This window comes from Aedes aegypti, chromosome 2 (assembly GCF_002204515.2).
Source record: "Aedes aegypti strain LVP_AGWG chromosome 2, AaegL5.0 Primary Assembly, whole genome shotgun sequence".
In the NCBI taxonomy this organism is placed as follows: Eukaryota; Metazoa; Arthropoda; class Insecta; order Diptera; family Culicidae; genus Aedes; species Aedes aegypti.
Genome location: NC_035108.1, coordinates 86,442,147 through 86,467,957, shown reverse-complemented (window position 1 = coordinate 86,467,957; position 25,811 = coordinate 86,442,147). Strand labels below are relative to the sequence as shown.

The 25,811-nt window shown below is 36.9% G+C and overlaps 1 protein-coding gene across 8 annotated transcripts in view; it reads right to left on the bottom strand.

Annotated features, from left to right (window-relative positions):
* LOC5571818 (protein boule) overlaps positions 1–25,811 on the bottom strand; it is a 160,806-nt gene that overhangs the window by 121,012 nt on the left and 13,983 nt on the right. For 3 of the 8 annotated variants that reach the window (XM_021841444.1, XM_021841443.1, XM_021841442.1), the window contains exon 1: positions 2,332–2,713. The exons of the other annotated variants lie outside the window; for them this stretch is intronic. The gene's annotated coding sequence lies outside the window, so the exon portion shown is untranslated. Of the gene's footprint in view, positions 1–2,331; positions 2,714–25,811 lie in introns of those variants that run through there. 8 annotated transcript variants of the gene reach the window in all.

Sequence of the window (25,811 nt, the reverse complement as noted above, 5' to 3'; positions counted from 1 at the left end):
AGTTATTTAGCTGCACTGACTGTAACTTGGCTCAAGATAAAGGACAAGCATGCTCCAATGACATAGCCGAGAATCATCCCTTACGAAAAGTTTCAACGGCTGAAGCGGGAATCTAATCCACACCCGTGACACGATTCAATTAACTTCCTTGACCATATTAATTGCAAGACCAGCCTATTCATTTCTGTTATGTGTTTAAGCGTTTTAATTCACGGAATTGATTAAATATATTTTTTCTCCTAGTGATATTCGAAAGGGCATTAATAATCACAGGGTGTCGACTCAACTTTGAAAACAAAAATGCCTAACTTTCCCTGACCCTTCCAGTCGTTTGCCAGAAAAAAAAACTCCAGATAACTGAATTGGTTAAACTAAACCTAAATAAGTAGGCTCTGTACAAGAAGATACATATCCGAAGATTTGCACGATGTATAGTTTATGTTATAGGTCGTACGTACAAACTGAGGAAAAGGTTTTACTTTACTGAAATATACCTGTCAGACAACATTCTGGAGCGCTTATTTAAGTTGATATGATAGAACTGAGCAATTGAGTACCTATTACATTCCAAACTTGAACATTTGTTTAAAGATGCACTCAGCTACTTAACTAGGCATAATCGACCATTCTGGAATCCTTCCTGCTTAAACAGTATTTTACCTTTTTTATATAAGACTCAACACTATTACGATCATCCACCATGCTTTTTAGTGGAAGAAAGTTATGCTGAAATTTGGTTATTTCTTTTCCCAGGTAAAATGCTAGCCATTTCTTGGAGAATTGCTTCAAGAAATTCCACATCGATTTCTAATAAATTCATATCGAAATTCTTAAACATAGTTTTTAAGATATATCTCTGTGAACTCTTCTAAGATTTCCGCATCTCCATGATTCTTAAAAAAATGTTGGAGAATCTCTTTCAGTCTTGAATTTTTCCAACAAATAGCATTTGGAATTTCTAGAGTTATATCAGGAATACTTTTGAAGATATTTTACAGGAATCACATAGCATTTTTTGATGACTCTTCTAAAAATTCTTCTATGAGTATCTCCAAGTAATCTCACCATACGTCAATAGATTATCGAGCAGATTCTTTCAAAGAATATGCCTGAAATTTCTACTTTTTAATGATGTTCTGAATTCCCTGATTAAAATCGAGGATTTCCAGGTATCCTCTGAATTTCTGGAGAATTTACTGGGTGTTGGTAAAAAACTGGACATATCTTTAAGAAAGCTCCTTGTTGTTCGTAGAGCACTTTCTCAATGGTGAACTGCTAAAAAGATTCATTGCACATTTTTTTCCATATATCGTATTGATAGTAAACATCATGATTATTAACTTATTGCTGACTTTTGATGTTGTAGAATTGATATTTTTTCGCTGGCCTCAAGTGAAATTCCCTGACTTTCCCTGATTGTTTAGGTAAAAAATTGAATTCCCTGACATTCCTAAACTTTCAAGGTTTTTTCCAGGTAGTCGACACCCTGAATCATTTTTTTATGCAAAAACTGCGAGAATTTTCACATTAAGTTGTAGGTAAACATTTTGGAGAAATGTGAAACAAAAACGGTAGTGCCTATAATGTATTTTTACTATCAGCTAATGAATATATTTTTTAATAGCAGGTATAGAACAACTATATTATTAACAAACTGTCGTTCAAAGATTTGATGGGTAATATTTTTTGATAATAACGTTAAATGAAGCACCGTGCCATCAACTTTGTCCTCATCGTTGATTTTTCCTGGACGGCAACCACCAGCAGCAAGCAGGACACACTCACTCTTTCGCAAGGATTTGCAAATGTGCCGCTTCGTCGCTTTCCTCCCGCCCGACTGACCACTTGGTACCTTTCCTTCGCTACCGGTTCAGTGTCAGCAACAACAGAGCAAATAGTCGTAAAATTTCACGCAAACAAACACACTGTTTACCATGCTCATCATTTTTGACCAACTCTGCTGCAGCGTGGTAAAGTAGGTATCCTTACTATTGATTGTGTTGGAATCTCTCGCGTGTCCAGAGCTTATCTCTACGTTGAAGGGATTCAACCCACGGACACGCTAGAATCTTTTCCGTTCTCATACGAGTTGTCGTGGGATGCTTTTCTCACACTCACTCTCTCACTCTCACTTCTTGCTCACCTAGCTCACCTAATCTTCGCATTCAGTCAAACAGACGACACATTCCTGCAAATTCAATTCTTCCTGCAACTCACTGCTTTATGGTTAATTTACATTTTAAAAATAAACTATCAAGCGAAATAAATCCGCTTGTTTTCGGTTGACAAACTGTAGCAGCAATAATCCCACGAATTTGGCAGCTCACTCACCGTCAGAATCGGACCGAGCGCGAATCAGACTTTGTAGCAGTAGATAGGAAATTCTCGGGATCAATCCTTGATGGCAGCTTCCGTGTGATGGTCAGTGCAAAAGAATAGGAATTTTACAAGGAATTAAAATTTTAACATTTCACAGAATTCGAGTTCGACCGGAACTAGAACAACACTTCGGCCTGGTTTGCCTGACTAGAATGGGACATTAGACACTATCCGAGAGCTCACACGCGCGTATCCTTTGTGTAACGTTTCTTCACGTGCGTAGGGCGGAAAGACTCCCAGGCGGCAGACGTTGCGCGACGATGGAGAAAAGAGAACTGAAGGCAGAATTTGCAATGTCCACATCCACTACCCAACACACCAACTGGTCGATCCGGTAGAGGCCGCTGTGGTTGTTGCCGGTGGCAGGCAGCTGGTTGGATTCAAGAGCGAGTTTCGCATGTTTGGCGCTGGGTGCCGGTGGTAGTGTGCGTGTCTACTAGACCGGTTCGAAATGTGTTATTTCGAAGCAGAAAAATGGATGATGTTTGGGCCTTTTTTAAATCAGAAATGGAATCTATGCCATAGACAAACTTTCTGGGTAGCAAACCGAAGCAGCCTCTGGATTAGGTTTTTTGATTCTAATAAGGAAGCAAAGAGTACCGCCAATCGAGGTCAGTACTTCCGAATAAGATTCAAAGCAGAGATCGCGAAGAAAGGAGACTGTCACGTTTTGACAGACACTTTTGAAGAGCGCGAACTATTTCTCAAATATGTTGATTAGAAGAGGCACATTTTTTTCTTATGATGACAAAACTGAACCATTGTTCAAGATCGTCTTAAAAGATTTTTTAAGTGATAGTTATACATATAAGATTTAGGGAAATTTAACATAAAGTTGTCAAAAACTTTGTGGACACGTTTTAACAACGTTTCAAATTTATTATGCTGGTGCGACTATAGTCCATTTCACGAGACGTTTTTGAACAGCTGATGGCTCATTTTATGAACGAAAATTTGACAGGAGGCGGTATCGTAACGTGTGAAAGTAACAGCAATGCCATCAGTGTTGCTGTTTCGTAAAATGGACTATTGTCGTTAGCTTCATTTTTTTTCGGTAGCATTTCCCATAAAGTGCAGAACTACTTGGGCATTTCCATGATTCACTTGGACATGGAATGTTAGTCTGAAACTTTGTAATCAGAAGCACTTCAATACAACGCATGATGTGGCCAAATATGAGCTCAGTAGTTTTCAAAAAATCTCACCGCCGAAGTGAATCAAAAGTGCCAAGAAAAGGATCCAGCTCCCTATTAACTGCGGTTTAATCTGTTGTTCTTTTGTTGGCCATTCGTATTTATTGCGACTAATGACAATACCAAAAAAATCATTAAAATGTATGTATTGATTTTTTTGTGAAAAAATACTGTTAATTTGGTGTTTTAATTTTCAATAGCTGTGTATACACCATAAGGACCATTTAGGCTCTGATAATATTACATTAAATCTATGAATTTTAATATTTGTCAGTTTCATTTTTGGAATGAGTCCAATGTGCTCCAGAAAGTTAATTTTATTTTCACAGTCTGAAACACAATAGAAACTTGTAATATGTTGTTTAGCGTGCATAAAATTGAGGGCCATGTAGCGAAATTGCATGATCGTAGTTAAACTCTGCTAAGTTTCCCTACAAATTCTGACAAGATTTTCTAAAAATCTTTTTTCAGTTTCGCCAATTTCTTATTTTTTCGTGAAACCAAACAGGAATTCCTTGAAAAGCTCCGTTATTTTTATCAGTATCACTTCGTGTCATTTATTATTACCCTACAGATTATATATTAATTTTCCTATGAATACAACCGCAAAAGTTTTGAGTTCTTTCAAACATTTCTTGGATCATTTTTGAATTAAATTCCCAATGGATTCTTCATTTAAATAGCTTATTTAGGGTTTAACATCACAGAATGTTACAGCAATGCTTCCTCTAATTGCTCCAAGAGTTCCACTCGAGATTTTCCAGGAATTTCGTCTAGAAAGTTCTGCTGGAAACCATTGGTTTGTTGAGTTTATTCTCCAATATTTATTTTATCAGTTTTCCGCGTTATTTATTCAAGACTTTCTTAATAGTCTAGAAGATATTCAAAGATCTCCCACAGAATTCCTAAGGGAAACTCAAGGTTATACTTAGATAAATTTCAAGTTGCAATATTAAAGAAACTCTTAATGGAAATAGAACGAAATTCAAAAAAAACTGCGAGGGAATCTCTAAGGTTATTTCTCAATTTTACGTATGAATCGCTCGATTAGTGCCAACAAAGATTACCTCCTCGAGAAACGAGCCTTTGAAGAAATCTCTGAAGTAATTTTTGAGGATATCTTTGAAAAAAATCCAGGATGAATTTTTCAAGGTATCTTGAACGAAAATCTGTGAGGGATTCTTTGTGAAATTTGTGGATGAATCGCTCACAGAATGTCTGAGAAGGTCTTGAAATTATTAACTGAGTGAGACTGTAAGCAAAAACCTGAATTTCACTCTCAGGAAATCTTTAAATACATTTAGTAATATATGGCGTAACGTCACGAGACATTTTCAGAAAGGTGCTCTGAGATATGACTGGTTGGATTCTCGGAAAAATCTTTATTGAAGCGTGATTCCCTATCAGTCTCTTTTTGATCACATTTTCAGGCATGAAGTCTCAAAGTTAATATTTTAAGATACTTAACGCTACCAGCCCCATAAAATTGTTACATGTCATTTGCCCCTATTTTAATGAGCCTCCGAATTTGACCCCGCACCGGGACCCGAAAGCTCTAGTTACGCCACTGGTCGCATCCCAGTTCTATTTTAAGGGATTCTCAGACGTTATTCTGTTGAAATTTCTGAAGAAACTCCTATTGGATATTTTGAGATATCAGCAACCCTAGAGTAGGGGTTTTCAGCCGTTTTGGCTGGCGGAGCACTTTTAAAATAAAATCATTGCGCGGAGCACCTGTTCTACGTCACCACGCAGTTTGAAGTCTGAACTTTTTGTAAGCTAAAATCGACCTATAACTCGTACGATAGTCAATCAACAAGCCAAACCTGATTTTTTTTCAAGAACACAAGTCTTAAGCACCAAAAATTCTGAATCGGAAAACTTGCTCGATTGCTTACTTGCTGTTGGTGACTAATCAATCAAGTTTTCAGCTTGGTTCCTTATATTTGTAGTCGAGAAAATTTAAGGTTTGGCTTCAATTCATCTAAATTTTGATTTTTTAAACTTTTAATTCATATCTAAAAAGATTTGTTTCATTGGGTTGAGAAAGTATTTTTACTTCAGGCTTAAACTGTAACAAAAAAGTCCTAAACATTTTGATAAAATCTTGTTTTTAATTGATAACTTGATAGAGCCTGTTCTTGCTACTACTTTGGCAAATTTTCCTGCTCAAGTAGCGGCTATATCACATTTAAACGGTAATTTTAAAAATGAATCCAAATTTGAACCTTGACAATTTGGATAAATTTGGATAGTCGACAATAAACGCCACTTGGGTTGTTCCTATCTGACATTTCGGAAGGGACACGGAAAACAGAATACACCCAACATTTTAGTTTAAACAAAATCACTAAAATTGTGAAAAAATGTTTTAAACTTAAACGAACGGAAAACATTAGAAAAAGGTGTTTTTAGTCCAACTTGATCACTCGGTACTAAAATTGGGATTGTGTTTTTGGACCCTATTAGGCATCTAAATAAAACATGGTTCAGATCATCTTTCATCAAACATGACCAAATTTGAAAGAAATTTTTAAACTTTAGTTGTTATCTCGAACAACTGAGCGAGTTTCTGGAGCGAAAGGTTTATTTTTTTTATTGACTCTTTACTATGGGAAAATTCATCCCCATTGAGATTTCTTATTTAAGATTATATTAATGGTTTAACCACAAGATCAGCACTCACGGAAACATTCATCATTGTGATAAAACACGTAAGAGGTTGTGCTACTTTTCCCCGAATGTCAGTTCCCCGAATGTCATTTCCCCGAACGACTGTTCCCCGAATGCCGGTTCCCCGAGTATCCCGTTTCCCTGAATATCCCACTGCCCCGAAAAGATTTTGGCACTCATATTTGTCATATCTTCATACATATCAGGGCGGTGAACGTAGTGGTCATCTGTTATGCACCCTTCTTTATTTGATTAGCAGTTTTTACGAGTTTTACCATCCTCAGCATTTTTGGCAACATGTGTATAGCCGGAAATGACCAAATACCTCCTCTTTTCATTGTTTATCATTCTATCTAATTCACCATCCTGGCACTGAAAACTATTCTAGCACCTATTTGAACTGCAGCCACTTTTCGGGGAAACGAGCCATTTGGGGAAATGGCATTCGGGGAAACGGGTCATTCGGGGAACTGGCATTCGGAGAGCCGACATTCGGGGAAACGACATTCGGGGAAACGACATTCGGGGAAAAGTAGCACAATCCACGTAAGATATGCTTAGTTTTGTATCACGGTATTAAAATTTCGATTATTATCGAAGTTGCATGTTCTTCAGATATTTTTTCGACAAGGATAAGTAGCCTGACAATGCTTTCACACCCAGAAAGTTTAAAAATATTGGATTTTTTTAACTTTTAAATTGTTTTCCATATTCAATTTAGAGAAACCCAAATTTGCAGCTAAAACTGTACCGTATATAACGTATGGACAAATTTTCCCCAACAGAATATTTTTAACCTACCAATTAAAAACCTTGGCCCAAATGTTGAACTTTTTCGCGAAAATATCCAAAGTACATAAAAGCTCAATAGTGTCGAGATTTTGATGTCATGACGTCAAAAACAACAAGAGGTGAATATGAATTAAAACCTCTAAATCTTGAAATGTACAAATCTAGAGAATAAAACAATGGTCTTAAATAAAAATTCGATCGGTTGGCCGCAACCAACGATACAATTTTTAGCGTCTTTTTTTTATAGATATGGCCTAGGTTGGTTTACCTAATTAAAACTGTATTTCAAAGCAAAAATCTGAGATATTTCAAGGCATTGGTGCAAATTTTCACGGCGAAAAAATCTTAAAAAGGTGCTTCATTTTAAAACAGTTTCAGAAGACAGGTCGTGATTCATTTGAATTAATTTTCTCAATGCCACGATGAAGAGAACAAATTGACAGCTCTTCTGGGTGGTCGTAATTTGATTTTCATCATGATCAAGACGTTGATATCAGGGTAAAGACGATTTTCATGGCTTTTTGGAGAGTATTTTTAAATGCAATTTTATCAAGTGTTGATATCGATATTTTTATTCTGTCCAGCTTCTGTGTAATGGATCAGATTCAGCATATTGTGACTCTATTGCTTTCTTAAAGAAATGCCATTAATGAACAACTTTTATCAGAATATTCAGTAGAAATGCGTTATGGGTTGAAAAAAAATTAAAATGTGTGATAAATATGCACAGATATTTTCAAAAATTGTCATCCAAAATTTGCTTACAGTATTGTTACAAATTTTGTTCAGAGTTACGTATTATTTATTGAGAATCATTTTTCAATCATTTTTTAATGGTTTATGTTTATGGCATAGATTCGTTTGAAATAGATGTCCTGTTGGGACATCCTTGTATCTTGAATTCATTATCGACGATCGTTTGAACTTCAAAGCCTACGTCGAATTACGGGGAACAAGACCACAGAGGCGGTCAATGCAGTAGCGAGTATCACATCGAACGTCGGTGAACCACGACAGTAGCGGGTCGTGGATCCTCAAAAACTATGAGTTACGCATGTGAACACCAATAATCAACAATTATGAGAGATTCAAAGCAGAATGTTATCGATAGTGTGGGACAAAACCAAACTCTCGCCTCTATCCACTTCCCAGTAGCCGAATATTGGGGTGCAATTTCGTAGAAGAAAATAAAAGTTGTCGTTAGTGAGTAATGAGAGAGAATTTATTCTCTTCGAAGAAATTGTTCGCCGAAATTAGCAGCAGAAATGTCGGTTTCAGAAGATCTTCTTACGCCAAGGCACTCTGTGTCGGAGTAAGCTAGGTGCCGAAGACTATTCGAGTAGTTTTCGATTAAATACCCAGTATTGCTGTAATGATCTCACATAGGTCAGGTGGTAGCAGCAACGAAGAGATCGAGCTATTGTGTATTACGATGAAAAATGTAAAGGATGAGAAATGCGACTAGTTCGCAAGCAATAGTTTGGAATAGAAAAACCAGGACTTCTTTTTTATTTATCTTACTTGCTTGATCTCAGGGTATCTCTGATATTTTTTTCCGTTTAGATATTTAATGTACCTGAAAAGAGAATGAAAAACATTGCGATTAGATTGCATGTACTGAACCACGGAATGGAAATTACTTAACACATCAACATAAACATAGTTTTATTCATTTAATTTTGACACATCAACAATGTATAACTAACAACATTCAAAAGGGAATGACGACACGATAACAAAAAAAAAAAAAAGAAAAAAAAAATCAGTGATCATAAAATAACGATATAAAGTGAAACAAATTTCCTATCTTTTGCTCCAGTTGGTTTATTAGGTCAGTAGTTTTAGTCATGAACAATTATATGGGTCATTTCAGATCAATACGGAAGCCTCAAAACAGAAAGGGTTTAATTTAAATGGTTGTGGAAGGGACTGAAAAAAATCCTTCAACTTCATCCTTAAGTAGCATTTCTGGCTTTATCAAAGACTATGATCTGGCTTAAAAAATGGTTTCATAAACCAGAATCGCAATCAAAGCAAAACTGTCACTGGATAAAGTTTTCTAGGCTTAATTTTCAAAATAATACGTTACGACAATGGAGCCTTAATTTAGTAAAATTTTGACAATCCGAGTGATATTTAGAAGCTCGGTTTCGAGTGCGAAGTTCTAATTTAATGCTTCGCTAACGCATAAAGATTGCCTTTGTCGGCGTAGCACTAGTCAGAATGCCGACCCCAAATTTCGGCGACTTTGTATTGGAGATATTGCATTTATCATATGAACTTCTGTCTAAAATTAATCCAAATGCACAATTTTACATCAACTAATGGAAGTAGGGGGAATTCGATACCAACGGAAACATCTGGCAACACTATAAATTGGCTATTAAACTATTTTTTTATCTTCCATATTTGCTCTCTGCTTACTCTCCCATTTGCCATCTCTCAGTTTTTGTGCAACTATTTTCACAGCATAATACATTCTCCTTCATTTCCTCGAAAACGAAAAATGAATGCTTCACCCACTTATACCGACTGAAGGAAAACACAACTGCTCATATCAATGATAACGCTCATACATTTCTGCTGGCAACGTGCCTTCTCAGAAATTCATCCGACTAGCTTCTACCGTTGTGGTAGTTTCTACCATAAGTGTTGGTGTACATCTAGCAAACAAAGTTGAATAGAAAGCAAGTGAAAGAATTTTCCCCGAGCTGTGAGCCGCTCAGCTGTGCAAGTGCTCACGTAGTGCTTCCATACGACAATAAACACTGAACCCTGAGACATGCTGCGAAGATAGGCCCTAAGCTGGTCGCTCGGTGGTTGCATCCTAATGCGGCATGTCGGAGAGTGATGAGCAAGCCGAGAGAAATGCGCGAGAGTCGGGTCCATAAGAGAGATAATCACCCTCGTGATAACCACCGACCGATTCGAACTGGCTGCGTTTGAATAGACTTAGCTGAGCCGACTGTTGGTATTGTTAAGTTTCCCTGATAATAAATATTATTAAAATATAATACCATATTATCCAACAAGTTAAATATAAAGCGAAACGTTATTTTTACATTCGGCATATTATCTCCTCTATTGTTTCTAATACGAATAGGGCTTATTATGCATCTTCGCAACTAAACTGACTAAACTGGGCAAGTAGAAACAAAAGCCTGCAACTGTAAAATAATGAATTTATTCGCTCAGCTTCTCTATTTCAATACAAAAATTTTAACAATTTTTGCATCGTTCTCAACTATCAATTTCTCAACATTTTCACTTTGAAGACCATTAAAGATGAGCAAACTTTGAAGGTGTCATTCCTTATAGCAGGATAAAATTCACAATAAAATGTTCTGGAAAACAGTATAAACATAGTAGATTTGATTCGTAAAATACATGTGAAATTACTGTAAGAGCAATACAAATACATAAATCAAAGAGTCAATTACCAATCAAATGTTTTATGATATTTGAATAGGTTCAACAATTTAATAACTTATATTTTTTTTATTCGGGTGGTAGCATGGAAGTAAAACCCACTAGGATCGAAAAATCATGTGTAAATGTGTTTCTAACATTACATTTGTGCGCGCTCGAGGCACCACTCAGCTCGTTGGGGCATGTATTTTTGATGGGAAATGAAATTCGTCGAACGGACTGGGACAGTAGTGATATGCATGTAAGTTGGTAGGTACTGTGTGAGTGTCATTCGGATAGTGAAAACGAACTCGGTAGTGAACGTGCCTCCGAAGTTTTATGTTGAGAAGGGTTATTCCCGGAAATTGCATGTTTTTATACTGTTTCGGAGTCCAGACGAGATTTGAATTTAATTTACGATTGAAGTGGTTTCAATTTAAGCTCCCTATAAATTAGAATACCATGTCAACGCTTGTACCAGATAAATCTCTTTTTTTATTCTTTATTAGTATCATTCCAAACATTACATTCATTTCTTATATCTTGGTGTCCTGTGTTAGGTAACACTATCATCCTTTTTTGGTAAAACTAAATAAAGCAATTATTTACATTATGCTAGCATTATATTACATTTCATTTGCCGTACCAGTCCAGATTTTTTACAGGTGAGTTGATTTCACCCGCTTATAAGAGAAAAAACGCTTTCAATTAACTCAACCTAAATATATAACGCATTTATTGTGGTAAAAGAAGATTGCAACGATTTTTGACTTGAATTATTAATAATTTTATTCAACATTGGATATTCTATGTAACTCATTAGTACTATACTGAGGAGGAAGCTTCAGTACCATTTTCAAAATTTTAGTTTTGAATCCTCTGCAGAGCTCTCTTCTTGGTACAGCATACAACATGGCTGGCCTGAAAATTTGTTTGAATATCAGGAGCTTGTTCTTAAGACAAAGTTTTGATTTTCTATTAATAAGGGGATAGAGACATTTTACGTATTTATTACATTTGGCTTGAATGCCCTCAATGTGATTTTTGAAAGTTAAATTCTTATCTAGCATGAGCCCTAGATACTTAACTTCATCTGACCAATTTATTGGAACCCCTCTCATCGTAACAACATGTCTACTTGCAGGTTTCAAATAAAGAGCTTTTGGTTTATGTGGGTATATCATTAGTTGAGTTTTGGAAGCATTAAGAGAAATCTTCCATTTTTGCAAGAATGAAAAAATATCCAAACTTTTTTGCAATCGACTACAGATGACATGCAGGCTTCGTCCTTTGGCGGAGAGGCCTGTGTCATCCGCAAACAAAGATTTTTGACATCCCTGAGGTAACTCAGGTAAGTCAGATGTGAAAATATTGTATAATATTGGTCCCAAAATGCTGCCTTGAGGAACACCAGCTCTTATTGGAAGTCTTTCAGATCTGGAGTTTTGATAATTAACCTGATGTGTACGATTTGACAGATAACTTTGAATTATTCTAACAATGTATTTTGGAAAATTAAAGTATTTTTAATTTTACGATCATACCTTCATGCCAAACACTGTCGAATGTTTTTTTCTATGTCTAGAAGAGCAAGACCAGTAGAAAAGCTTTCAGATTTGTTGGAACGAATCAAATTTGTTACACGTAAAAGTTGATGAGTGGTCGAATGTCCATGGAGGAATCCGAACTGTTCATTGGCAAAATTTGAATTTTCATTGATGTGGACCATCATTAAGTTCCAAATAACCTTTTCAAAAAGTTTACTGACAGAGGCAAGCAAACTGATTGGACGATAGCTTAAAGCTTCTGCAGGATTTTTGTCTGATTTTAAAATTGGAACAATCTCGGCATTTTTCCATTTGTCAGAAAAATATACCAATTGAAAAACATTTGTTAAATATATCAACTAAGAATGAAAAGCTATTTTCTGGAAGTTTCTTGATGAGGAAGTTGAAAATTCCATCATCGCCAGGAGCTTGCATATTTTTTATGTTTTCAATAATAGTTCTCACTTCTTCCAAATCAGTCTCCCAGGAATAATAGGAAACGTTCTCTTGTTTGAGAATGATTTCGAAGTCCTGAGATTTTTGCTTTTCAATTGGACTAGTGAGTCCCAAATTAAAATTATGCACGGTTTCAAACTGCATAGCAAGTTTTAGAGTTTTTTCGCAATTAGTTGATAATAATTTGTTTTTTTTTTTATTTTTTGATTACTATAAAACGGCTTAGAGCAAGGGTCCAATCGAGAATTTTTTTTTTCAAGATTTTATTACTTAACCTTCATCCAGCAAACATACTTTTGCAAGCTAAAAAAAGGACAAACAACCTGAAGAAAGTTATTCTGAGTAACTCCTCCAGAGACACCTGAAGGAATGCCTATAGGAAATCCTGTTGAAATTTCTGGAAGAATTCCTGATAAGGTTCCTAATAAAATTCCTGAAGAAATTCCTAATGAAATACCTGGAGGAACTTCTTATGCAATCCCTTAAAGAAATCCTGATGCATTTCCTTTAGGATCTCCTGATATAATCTCTGAAAGAATTTCAGGTAGAATCTCTAAAGGAACTTTAGAATCTATCATATTTCTTTAAACTCAAAACCTGTACAGTTCTAAAAAATAGTATTATGAAGTTATTACAATATTAACAGGATAACAGGATGCATTATAATACTTATAGTTATTTATGGTCTTGAAATTATAATGATTCCACAAGAGCCTTTTCATAAATAAATCTTTCTAGTTCTAAAATTTAGTTGATCTTGGTCAAAAATGAATTCCCAAACAGGTCTCTCACTGCCAGATAGCCTTCATTCTGCTGAACAACTTCGCTGAAGACACCAACTTTCTATCTCACGAGGATCTCAAGATATAGAAAATTAAAGAAAAATGTTGCTAACGCCAACATCTCTATCAAGAAACAAAAAAGTTGTGTTGATTTTAGTGTATTTTTCAGCACGCAAAAGTATTTTGGCTGGATAAAGGTTAATTCACCGTTTTAGAATTTATTTTTGCAGACCCTGCCATATTATTTTAATAGCAGGATCACGATTGCGTTGAAATTGCCTTCTCATCATGTTTTAAAGACGGATCAAGAGTTTAAGATCATCGTCCATAATCACGGATTCGAATTTTACTTCACATTTTGGTATTGCAATGCCTCTTGCTTCGACAATGGAATTAGTAAAAGGTTTGAGAGCATTGTTCAAGTTTTGTTTGCATAGAAATGATAACATCAAGATTACGATTTATGTACTGCCCATACTCGCATAACAGTCCCATATTCTATGGGATTCCCTATATAAATGGGACTGTTATGGGCAGTATATGACAATGACAAAAAATAACTTATTGGGAGTCAATTTCCGCAGGTTATTTTGAAACAAATTTTGCTGCCCAGAAGATTGAAACGGCAAATAGTCAGCTATGAAAGTATATTTATCAAGCTGTGTTTCGAAAGAAACATCCAAAGTTTCAAAAACTTTGGTTTTAAATGACGAAAAAAGTTGATGTTTTATACGCCTATGAATGATGATTGCAACTCCCCGACATGTCCCATCAAGTCGATCATGACGATAAACAGAAAAGATTGGATCTCTTTTGAGTATGGATCCAGGTTACAAATAAGTTTCTGCTATACAGTATTGGACAAAATATTTGCAACTTTTTCGATTTTCCATGCAAAATGACTAACTTTGGTAAGCTAGATCTCAGTTATTTATGAACCGATTCGAATGAAAATTTCACAGGACATCAGATATAACTTGAATTTTAACATATATTTTTGAGTGATTTTTCCAATCACGAGTTTATAAGTTATAACGGTTTATCAAAAGTGTAATTTTCAACGAAAAATTCAAAACTTTTTAGCTCATAATCTGATAGTCCTACACAAAAATCTTCGGCAAACTTGTTCATCTCGTTAAAATCTACAACTTTGCTGAAGATACCATGAAGCTATTCGTTCAATATGTTTAGTTATGTCATTTAGAAGAAATCGTCAAAAAAATCATTTTAATCAAACCGTTACTGCTTTTGAACTTGTGATTGGAAAAACCACTCAAAAACATATGTTAAAATTCAAGTTATGTCTGATGTTCTGCCAAAATTTCATTCAAATCGGTCCATTAATAATTGAAATATAGCTTACCAAAGTTGGTCATTTTGTATGGAAAATCGAAAAAGTTGCAAATGTTTTGTCCAATACTGTATGTACTTCATAAGCTGTTAGAAAATTGAATGGATCTTATTCTTTACCTTTCAAAGAACAATCCATTAAAAAGTAATCCAATAACAATTATGTCAGTAAATTTTACACCAACTTGGACTGCTTCAGCCATTGTGGTGGTTTTCAACATTGCATCAATCATTTGATTCAATTGTTCAGTTTAAAATACAAAATCAGAGGCAGACATTTCACTAGAAAAAGGTGCATTTTCTGACGATTTTTTGTTGGGATTATCCGTTAATGAAGAGTTGCAATAGGAGTTTCCTGCGGCAACAGGGGTTTTTCCATGTTTTGAAACAATAAGAAGGTTATCCGTTGGAAGACAATTTGAAGGGGAGGAGTTGTAACTGCCTGCTACAATATCGACATACGAATTTGCTTGGGTAGATCCATTCGAAATTAAAATAATCGAACGGCTACCCAGCGGAAAAAAAAGCTTGTGAATCAAAATTATTTTAATTTATTGATGGTAATGATTCTCAAGCAAGCGATCGTTAACCGAAAAATTAGCATTGTTTGAAATTCTACCAGGGAAATTCCGGAAAACGAAAAACATGATCGTTCATCTGCCTGAAACGAGCCTCGAACAACCGCCTACGTGAAAGGCAATCCCAAAAGTTAGACTTATGGTTGCTCCCGCAATTTGCGCATACAAACTTTTAGTATCTTCCTTCACAGGACAGACGCCCTTAGCGTGAGAAGAACCTCCGCAAATCATGCATTTAGCATCCATGCGGCAATATTTTGTTACATGACCCCGTTTTTGGCACCGACAGAACGGAGTGAGGTTCAGAATATTTCCTCCAGGTTTCTTGAATTGTTCTTATGTCACACGGACATCGAACATGAGTCTAGTTTTTTAAAACTTTTATATTATTTAGATCACTTTAATTAAAATGAAGTAATTAATATTCTTGAAATTCTTCATAACAATTACTTGGACTGGGGAAAATCCAAGTGAATCATTTATTCCATTTTTGATCTCTTCAGGTGACTTATAGTCACTTGAGAGACCTTTCAAGATGACTTTGAACAAACGTCATGTTTCGTTGTTATAAGTAAAAATGTGTGCATCTTCTCTTCAAGATGTTTGTGAAGAGTTTTGCGATCTTTAAGAGTTTCCGGCAATACGCGGCAGTCTCCTTTCTTAACGACTTGGAAAGAACCCTGTTCGCCTAATGGAGTCTGCCTAAATCCCCAAATTCGGGACAACTGACCACAATAGGTGGCACTCTTTGTTTCCTCACTTGACTCAAAGAGCCTAGGCTAGAGGCTGCTACGATTTGATAATCGGAAAATTTGTCTAAAGAATCGAACTAATTGCTAATTTCGATGCAGTTATCAACATTAACCCACAGACAAACAGACGTAACACTTAGAACAAATGTCGATCAAAATCATAGTCACGAAGACATGTACGCCCAATGCTAAAATCGGTGTGTTTGGCCGATAGGCCAACAGATGTCGGTAGTGTGCAAACGTCAAACACGAACAAAATGCGATGCGAGCGCTGCGAGTGGTGAATCGGCCACCTACCATATATTTGAACCGACCGTTAAAAAGGTGGTCGATGGCCAATGATGGGAGTGTGACGTCTGTTTGTCTGTGATTAACCATTACATCCTTAGAAGGAAGCGCGCATTCCGGAGAAACGTCCTTTCTTCCATTTTTGCCACGTTTAGTGACAGATTTAAATCACGATTTAAAAAAAAGTGTATTCAGAAATTCATTCAAAATGGCTTGCCTGTTTGCAGAATGATGAATCACCCTAGCTCCGAAAATCCCCATTTCATTCAAAACGGCAAATGAAATAAACATTGTTGATACTCAGTCCAAAAGCAATCAGCTTTACATTTAGAAAATAAACAATCTCCAAACTGCTTAAACCACAATTCAAATGCCCTGAAGCATCAACTTTCGGTCAGGTTTCCATCATTCATCATAACGGAAAGTGTGGAACTCGATAAAAACAAGCCCTCGCGCCAATCTCTGCTTGCCGATCGATGGCATACAAATTTCGCTTTTCGTTGCTCGCTGTCTTTCTCTCGCTCTGTTTTGATCCCCGAGATCTCTGGACTTTTTGTGCGTTGTTTTGTTCCCGATCTTCGATGCCATGTTTTGGAGAACGCACGTTTCCACGAGTTGATACCTACTTGCCTACATGACAAGGTAGATTTGTGTGGAATCGAACGAATCAAAATGCGAAGGCATTCAAAGCACAACAACAAATAACTGGATCCGATGGTGATCGCCACGAGAGGTACTTCTAAGAGTCCTCTCGTAGCAGAGTTGTATGGGGGGAGTTAGGGTCCGAAAGTGAAAGTTGGGGAGAGCTTTTTTACGGCTTGAGTTGACGCACGTCTTGAGCGGGTCGCGGATTCACAATCGCTCTTATACAGGGATACTCAAACGATGGCCTACGGACCTCTAGATGGATGTTAATGTTGATAATTGCATCTTAATGGGCAATCAGTTCAATGCTTTAGACAAAGTTTCCGAACATCAAATCGAAACAGTCTCTAGCCCAGGCTCTTTGGTTCAAAGAGTGCTGCCAATCTTGGTCAGTTGTTCCGAATTTGGGGGATTTAGGCAGGAGATCTTGAACTCCATTAGAGGAATCAAGGCTTCCTTCCGAATCGCAAAGAAAGAAGACTGTCGCATTTTGCCGGAATTTCGTAAAGATCGCGAACCTCTTCACAAACATCTTGAAGAGAAGAAGCACAACTTTTTTACTTACGACAACTAAATTGAACCTTTGTTCAAGGTCGTCTTGAAAGGTCTCTCAAGTGACTATAAGTCACCTGAAGAGATCAAAAATTGATTTTATGATTTACCTGGATTTTCTCCATTCCAAGAAATCATTATAAAAAGAAACCCCAATCTGGCATTCGTCGGAAAGGACTTTCTCGAGAATATTATTAAGTTCACTTTAACACAAGTGATCTAAATGATACTAAAGCTTAAGAGAAAGCAAAACTTACGTTCGACATCCGTGTGATATGGAAACATTTCCAGAAACCTAGAGGGAATTTCTAAAACCCCACTCAGAGCCAAAAGTGAGGTCATGGTACCAAATATTGTCACATGGATGCTAAATACATGATTTGCGGAGTTTACTCTCACGCTAAGGACGTCTGTACTGTGAAGGAAGATACCAAAAAGTTTGTATGCGCGAATTGCTGGGGCAACCATAAGTCTAACTTTTGGGATTGCCCTTCGCGCAAACGAAACGTTGAGGCTCGTACCAGGCAGACGGCAACGTTTGTCGTAGCAGGAATTCCCAGGCAGAATCTCCAACAATTATAATTTTTAAATCAACGATCGCTTGTTTGGTAATCAAACTTTACAGCTTAATTATAATCATGCTCATTCACAAGCCTTTTTTTTCGTCCGATAATCGTTCGAATGGAAATACCCTAGTAAATTCTTATAATGTTGCCGCAGGAAGTTACAGCTCCTCCCTTCCAAATATTCTTCCTAAGGGTAACCGTTTGATTTTTTTTCAAATCAAAAGAAAACACTCCACGGAAAATACCAACAGAAAATTATCAGAAAATATTCCTACTTCTAGTAACATGTCATCCTGTGATTTTGATTTTTTTAATTTAACAATTGAATAAAATGATTGATACAATTTTCAAACCACCACTATGGCTGAAGCAGTCCAAGTTGGTTTAAAATTTTCTTATAAAATTGTTTTGCATTACGAATAAATCCAAATATTTTTTAACAATTTTGAAATGGAACGCTCGTTCTTTAAATTATTATGTTTATCGTAATGATCGACTGATTAGAGCATGTGGTGGAGTTGCTATCATCATTCATAGGCGTATCAAACATCAACTTTTTTCGTCATTTGAAATCAAAGTTTTGAAACTTTGGGTATTTCTGTTGGAACACAGCTAGGTAAATATACTTTCATTGCTGCCTTTTCTCAGAAATGTTTACAGATGAGACTGACTTCGAAGAAGGTCGCTATATTAAAAAGTTTGGAAACCACTGCTCTAATACGCATCCCAAGCCAATAGCAGCCAAAGCCAATGGCTTTTCGAATCTGTTTCGATTGCAGATCAACGCGGAACTGAACAAAAAAAAGTTGAAGTACGGCTTTCCGATTCGGGGGAAACAAGTTGTTCGATGCTGGTTTCCAAATTGAACACTTCGTTCTGGTTTCGGTCGGAGTCGGGCTATTGTGGCCACATGCGGAAATTTGAACACCCGTTTGGAAACCCGAGCGATATCGATTGCATCACGTAAGAATATGAACGGGAGAGGGACGCATTCCGGACACATCTTCTTGATAATTGCTATTATCAGTGGCATGTCCATTGGCATATAGACAGCGGGCACCCATTTGGAAATTAGGTTCCCTACATTTCCATCTCTAGCGTTCACCACGCAAACAGACAGACGGACAGACGGGCAGATACCCGATCAGACTCATATAACATTATTATAACACATTTCCAACAACAGCAGTTAATAATAACAGACGTTGATATAATTTTGTCATCACGATGACTTTGTTCCTAACTTGCTACATATTTTGAAACAGAACTATAATAACATTTGTTATTTTTTTTGACAATTGACATAACTTTCGTTATGAGTAACACCCGAAGTTGAGCAATTTTTTTTGTAACATCGGTAAGAATCTTGTTATAATTATAAAATGATCTGTAATAATATTGTTTCCTCCGTCTAATCGGATAGGCAGACGAATAAGACAGAGAGAGAGTGCATGTCTCTATTATACATATTCCTTCGGTTCTTTTTGCCGTTTTGTGCGGGTCGGTTCTCGTTGATCGCACAATGCCTGGGCACCCAGATGAAAAAGGTCTCGAGAAAAATAGAAAGGCACACGGCAAAGTGTGATTCTATGGACACTTTTTTCTGTGGTCGTGATTCCTATCGGGTTTCTTGCTTTTTTTTTTTGCTTGAAGAGAAACTCTAACCCGTCGAACGGTCGAGAGTTATTTGCTTAGCTTAGCTTAGCTTAGCTTAAACTGACTACACATATCAATGGTTGCTATTCCGTGATTGACCGAAGTCAATGAAAATGCACAAAGAATCAACTAGAAGATCGGCTGGGATTGGCCATAATCTTCTTCAGTGTGCATAATTCAGTGCCTCTATTTATACATGGTCAATAACGGCGCCGGCCACGTCCTTGCAGTCAGGTGGGATTGGGGGAAGGAATGTTAGTGTGTAATCTTTGCTATTTGGAGACCGTGTTTGCCTCTGCATCTCCACAAAGGTTACTGGGAGGGATGTTTGTTAATGGGGAGGATCGTTGGGTCACAGGATTCACTTTGATAAGCGATGAGACCATGATACATAATTATTGGTGAGATATAATGCTTATATGTAAATATAATATTTTCATTTGATATGAGCAATATCTATGTAGAGAAAAATTATGCCGACACTTGACGTGACGAACCTTTCAAAGTTTGTTGAATAAAGTAAACTCGCAAGTCTACACTCGTAGTGTCGAACCATTCAAAGTTTTTTTTTAAATACAAAAATAAAGGTAAAAGGAAAAAGGTGTTTTGAAAAAAAAATTAGACTTAAATAATTTATGGATCAGAGTTTATGTCGACACTCACAGTGACGAACCTTTCATAGTTTGTTGAAAAATCAGATTTACGTCTCACCGTTGTAACGATTAAAGGAGCAGTCATACATATTTTATAGATTAGAAATAGTAGCATGAAACGAGCTCACCAATTGATCCGTCATCCTTGAGCAGCAACAATCCACTTTCAGCTTCACTCGTTTGCTCGGCTATATAAAAGCACTCAGAGAAAATAGGCGCGCGACCCGAGAGGGAAAACAACTGACGACTGCTCGGGCTTTCTTGACGCACTGCCCAGGAGCAAGCGTCAACGTCGAAAGATCAAAAAGAACTAATCGGGCGCGGCACTTTTTCACTTTACTCGACCGATGCGCGACATGTTTGATTCTGCCATCGTCGCCGGCCTCCGCAGGAGCAAGCGTCAAGGTCGAAGGATCAAACACAACTCCGTTGATGGAACCAGCTCGATAACTTAGCTTCGTCGAACGGTCGAGAGTTATTTGTATTGAAAACATAAATACGTGTTATATGTTTGAGTCATGCCTAACCGAATCTGTAAATTTTAAGATGTTCATATTTCAGACAATCGAAAATCACTGAGATCTGGTAAATCATATTTAAACAATTTTACTTGGAAACTTATATTAAGACGAATTCACTAAACATTTCTCCAGCTATTAATCCAGAAGATTTTCTTATATATTCATCTTCTATCTTCTATCTTCCATCTTCTATCTTCTATCTTCTATCTTCTATCTTCCATCTTCCATCTTCCATCTTCTATCTTCTATCTTCTATCTTCTTCCATCTTCCATCTTCCATCTTCCATCTTCCATCTTCCATCTTCCATCTTCTATCTTCTATCTTCTATCTTCTATCTTCTATCTTCTATCTTCTATCTTCTATCTTCTATCTTCTATCTTCTATCTTCTATCTTCTATCTTCTATCTTCTATCTTCTATCTTCTATCTTCTATCTTCTATCTTCTATCTTCTATCTTCTATCTTCTATCTTCTATCTTCTATCTTCTATCTTCTATCTTCTATCTTCTATCTTCTATCTTCTATCTTCTATCTTCTATCTTCTATCTTCTATCTTCTATCTTCTATCTTCTATCTTCTATCTTCTATCTTCTATCTTCTATCTTCTATCTTCTATCTTCTATCTTCTATCTTCTATCTTCTATCTTCTATCTTCTATCTTCTATCTTCTATCTTCTATCTTCTCTTCTATCTTCTATCTTCTATCTTCTATCTTCTATCTTCTATCTTCTATCTTCTATCTTCTATCTTCTATCTTCTATCTTCTATCTTCTATCTTCTATCTTCTATCTTCTATCTTCTATCTTCTATCTTCTATCTTCTATCTTCTATCTTCTATCTTCTATCTTCTATCTTCTATCTTCTATCTTCTATCTTCTATCTTCTATCTTCTATCTTCTATCTTCTATCTTCTATCTTCTATCTTCTATCTTCTATCTTCTATCTTCTATCTTCTATCTTCTATCTTCTATCTTCTATCTTCTATCTTCTATCTTCTATCTTCTATCTTCTATCTTCTATCTTCTATCTTCTATCTTATCTTCTATCTTCTATCTTCTATCTTCTATCTTCTATCTTCTATCTTCTATCTTCTTCTTCTATCTTCTATCTTCTATCTTCTATCTTCTATCTTCTATCTTCTATCTTCTATCTTCTATCTTCTATCTTCTATCTTCTATCTTCTATCTTCTATCTTCTATCTTCTATCTTCTATCTTCTATCTTCTATCTTCTATCTTCTATCTTCTATCTTCTATCTTCTATCTTCTATCTTCTATCTTCTATCTTCTATCTTCTATCTTCTATCTTCTATCTTCTATCTTCTATCTTCTATCTTCTATCTTCTATCTTCTATCTTCTATCTTCTATCTTCTATCTTCTATCTTCTATCTTCTATCTTCTATCTTCTATCTTCTATCTTCTATCTTCTATCTTCTATCTTCTATCTTCTATCTTCTATCTTCTATCTTCTATCTTCTATCTTCTATCTTCTATCTTCTATCTTCTATCTTCTATCTTCTATCTTCTATCTTCTATCTATCTTCTATCTTCTATCTTCTATCTTCTATCTTCTATCTTCTATCTTCTATCTTCTATCTTCTATCTTCTATCTTCTACTTCTATCTTCTATCTTCTATCTTCTATCTTCTATCTTCTATCTTCTATCTTCTATCTTCTATCTTCTATCTTCTATCTTCTATCTTCTATCTTCTATCTTCTATCTTCTATCTTCTATCTTCTATCTTCTATCTTCTTCTATCTTCTATCTTCTATCTTCTATCTTCTATCTTCTATCTTCTATCTTCTATCTTCTATCTTCTATCTTCTATCTTCTATCTTCTATCTTCTATCTTCTATCTTCTATCTTTCAAGAAAACTTTCTTTATACTTCTTGGGTATACGTCCTCACTGATACAAAGCCTGCTTTCTCAGCTTAGGGTTCAATGAGCACTTCCACAGTTATTAATTGTGAGCTTTTCTTTGCCAAAGTTGCCATTTTCGCATTTGTATAACATGTGGCAGGTACGATGATACTCTATGCCCAGGGAAGTCAAGGAAATTTTCATTACGAAAAGATCTTGGACTGACCGGGAACCGAACCCTGACACCTTCAGTATGGCTTTGCTTTGTAACCGCGGACTCTAACCACTCGACTAAGGAAATCTTTAAAGTCTCTAAAGTTTCAATTTTCAAGACACTCAGCCGCTACCAGCCCCAAAATACAGAAGTTTTAGAGAGGTTGTTTTGAATCGAAACTACCACTTCCAGGAAGCTGAATGCCATGAGGCAGACATCCTGGCACCACTGTCTGTTCGTCCAGAGAGTCATGATGGGGATATGGCCTGCTATGCTGTTTCGAAGCAGGGAGAGCAGCTCTAATGGGCTCGCGTATTTACAACACACTATGCCTCGGCCCAGCACAGAGCAATTAGATGGTATAAGTGCGTTGCCGTCGTCTCTCCCGTACATACTTTCTGTGTCGCTCGTCGTTAGTGCTTGCCTCTCTATTGCTGTGCTGCGCTTTCAGACTCGTATACTAACTATCAAAACCATCACCACGATAGGTGTATGCAGAATAGGGTGTCTCGGAAAAAATCAATGTTTGAAAAGGCGTGATGGACAACTTATCAACTTTCTAGAAAATCATTGGAAGATTACTCCATATCGATTTATGATGAATGGTCATTTTTGAAACACCATATTCTCTCTCTAGTTGATTACTGAAACTAGATACATTGGTCATAAAATGTCTGCCGGTTCAACAGAAGATATTGAACACGTTGCAAGAAATGTTTATTTCCAGTTTATCCATAAACATAATGGACCTTATGTATAATGAATAAATCACGATCAGAAGAAAATTCAATTTCATTACAATTACATACCGGAAAGAACTATACTACCTCGGCTAATTTATGACTTGCTGTTATATGGAAAAGTATGAAGACCTGATGAGGATTATACTTTGCTATTATAATAGAATGAGCTGCTGATAAGTAACTGTTTTTGATTTGTTGAGATTAAATATGTTTCAGAATGTAGATCAAATTAAAATTTACTGTTGGCGACGCCGCCCCTCATTTGGCAACCTTGCTGTCTAATAACGGCAGCCGTTGTCAACAACCGACGATACGAAATGTCAGGGAAGAGAAAGGTTGTCAAACGAATAAGAACAAATGAATAACGTGGAGTGAACGACATGAAGTTTATTCTTTATCATAAATTGATTAAATTGTTATAAAAAAAACTTACCTATAATTGTTAAACAAATAGTTTAGCTAGTAAGTTGCTGGGTTCGGATGTGACAGTGAATTAATTCAAAAGATGCGATGATATTTAGATGTACGAATTTGCCACAATTGAATTGAGGTTAGATGGTGAATAAGTTGATAAATAATGAATTTTCTAAAGATTTAACTATGTTTCCATAGACATCCCAGAAGTCACCTACAACTTAAATAAGTGCCAACCTGATAAATTTATCGAGTAAATTTATAAGTGAGACCTTCAGCTGCAATAGCATATAATTAATTCAATACTAATTGCACTATGTAATTTCTTATAGATCTCCTATATACCAACAAACCGTTTGTTCGAGGAATAATTAGTTTTTAATGACAAAACCGAATTTGTAAGTTGGGTTTAGTTTAGTACGTTCAACTTTTCTAAAATAAATCTATCAGTTCAGTTATTTGGCTTTACATCAATTATCTTGATAAAGCCTCGCCAACAATATTTCGCCAATTCCCTCGGTTCATGGCCGCTTCTCTCCATCCTCGACTGTGACCCACGCTCTCCAGGTCCTGGTGTACCTGGTCAATCCACCTAGCTCGCTGCGCCCCACGCCTTCTTGTTCCGACCGGATTCGTGGCGAACACCATCTTTACAGGGTTGTTGTCCGGCATTCTTGCCACATGCCCTGCCCAGCGTATCAGCGTATCGTAATAAATCTATATTCTAGCTTAAAGCATCACGCTAAAAGAATCGGTGTTTTGATTCATTCCCGAACAAAACTTTAAGAAATTCGACCGATGTCGAATGCAAGCTCCAATCCCGATACCATCTATGGATGCGCTGGCTGCGATCGCCCCGATACTGCCGATGATATCGTGCAGTGTGATAAATGTGCTACTTGGTGGCACTATTCCTGTGCCAAGGTCGACGCATCCGTAGCAGATCGCACTTGCTGGATGTGCGCCAAATGTACGACCCCACCGCCACCTCCGCGATCTACCACGATCAGAACGACGTCATCGAATCGGAGAGCCTTGCTAGCCATAAACCTACAGCGGCTCGCCGAAGAGAAGGAACTGCGGAAAAAGGAATTGGAGATCAGCATGGAGAAAGAGTTTGTGAAGGCCAAATACGATCTACTGGAGCAGTGTGCGTTAGATGATGAAGCCGAATCTCACAGCGTACGCGATCGAATCGAAGAATTCGAAGCCCGAGATCGAGAGAGGCACGTTAACGATTGGGTAGGTCAAGTAGCAGCGTCGCTCCAGAAGAGCAGATCGCTCACTGACCCGAAGATCCTCTCTATTCCCAAAGCCGACAGTACTCCCGCCGATCCTTTGCACTTGGGAAAAGCGACCACAGTAGACACAACAAAAACAAATGTTGTACTCGACGTAATCGATGACCGATTTAGCGAGGTGAATGACCGCCACAAAAATAAAGAGCCACCTAGACGCGCTGTTGTTGTGAAACGGAGCCAAAACAGACGATATGAAAACGCAACAGCCAACGAAAATCAAAAACAACTTGAAATGCAGCTTCAAAAGTGCCAGGAGAATTCCATCAGTGATCACCAGACCATAAAAGATTTACAAAATCAGCTTCGTAGATGTCAGCTGCAACTGCAGCAGCGCAGTGAGGAACCACAAGTACCTGATCGGCAGTCGATTTGGCCGTTACGAGACGTTTCAAGAGGAGCAGTTCCGAAGACAAAACCGACCATCCAAACTATGCCAGCAGAGACTCAACACGAGCAGCAGCGTACCAATTTCGCGCGCTCAACGGAA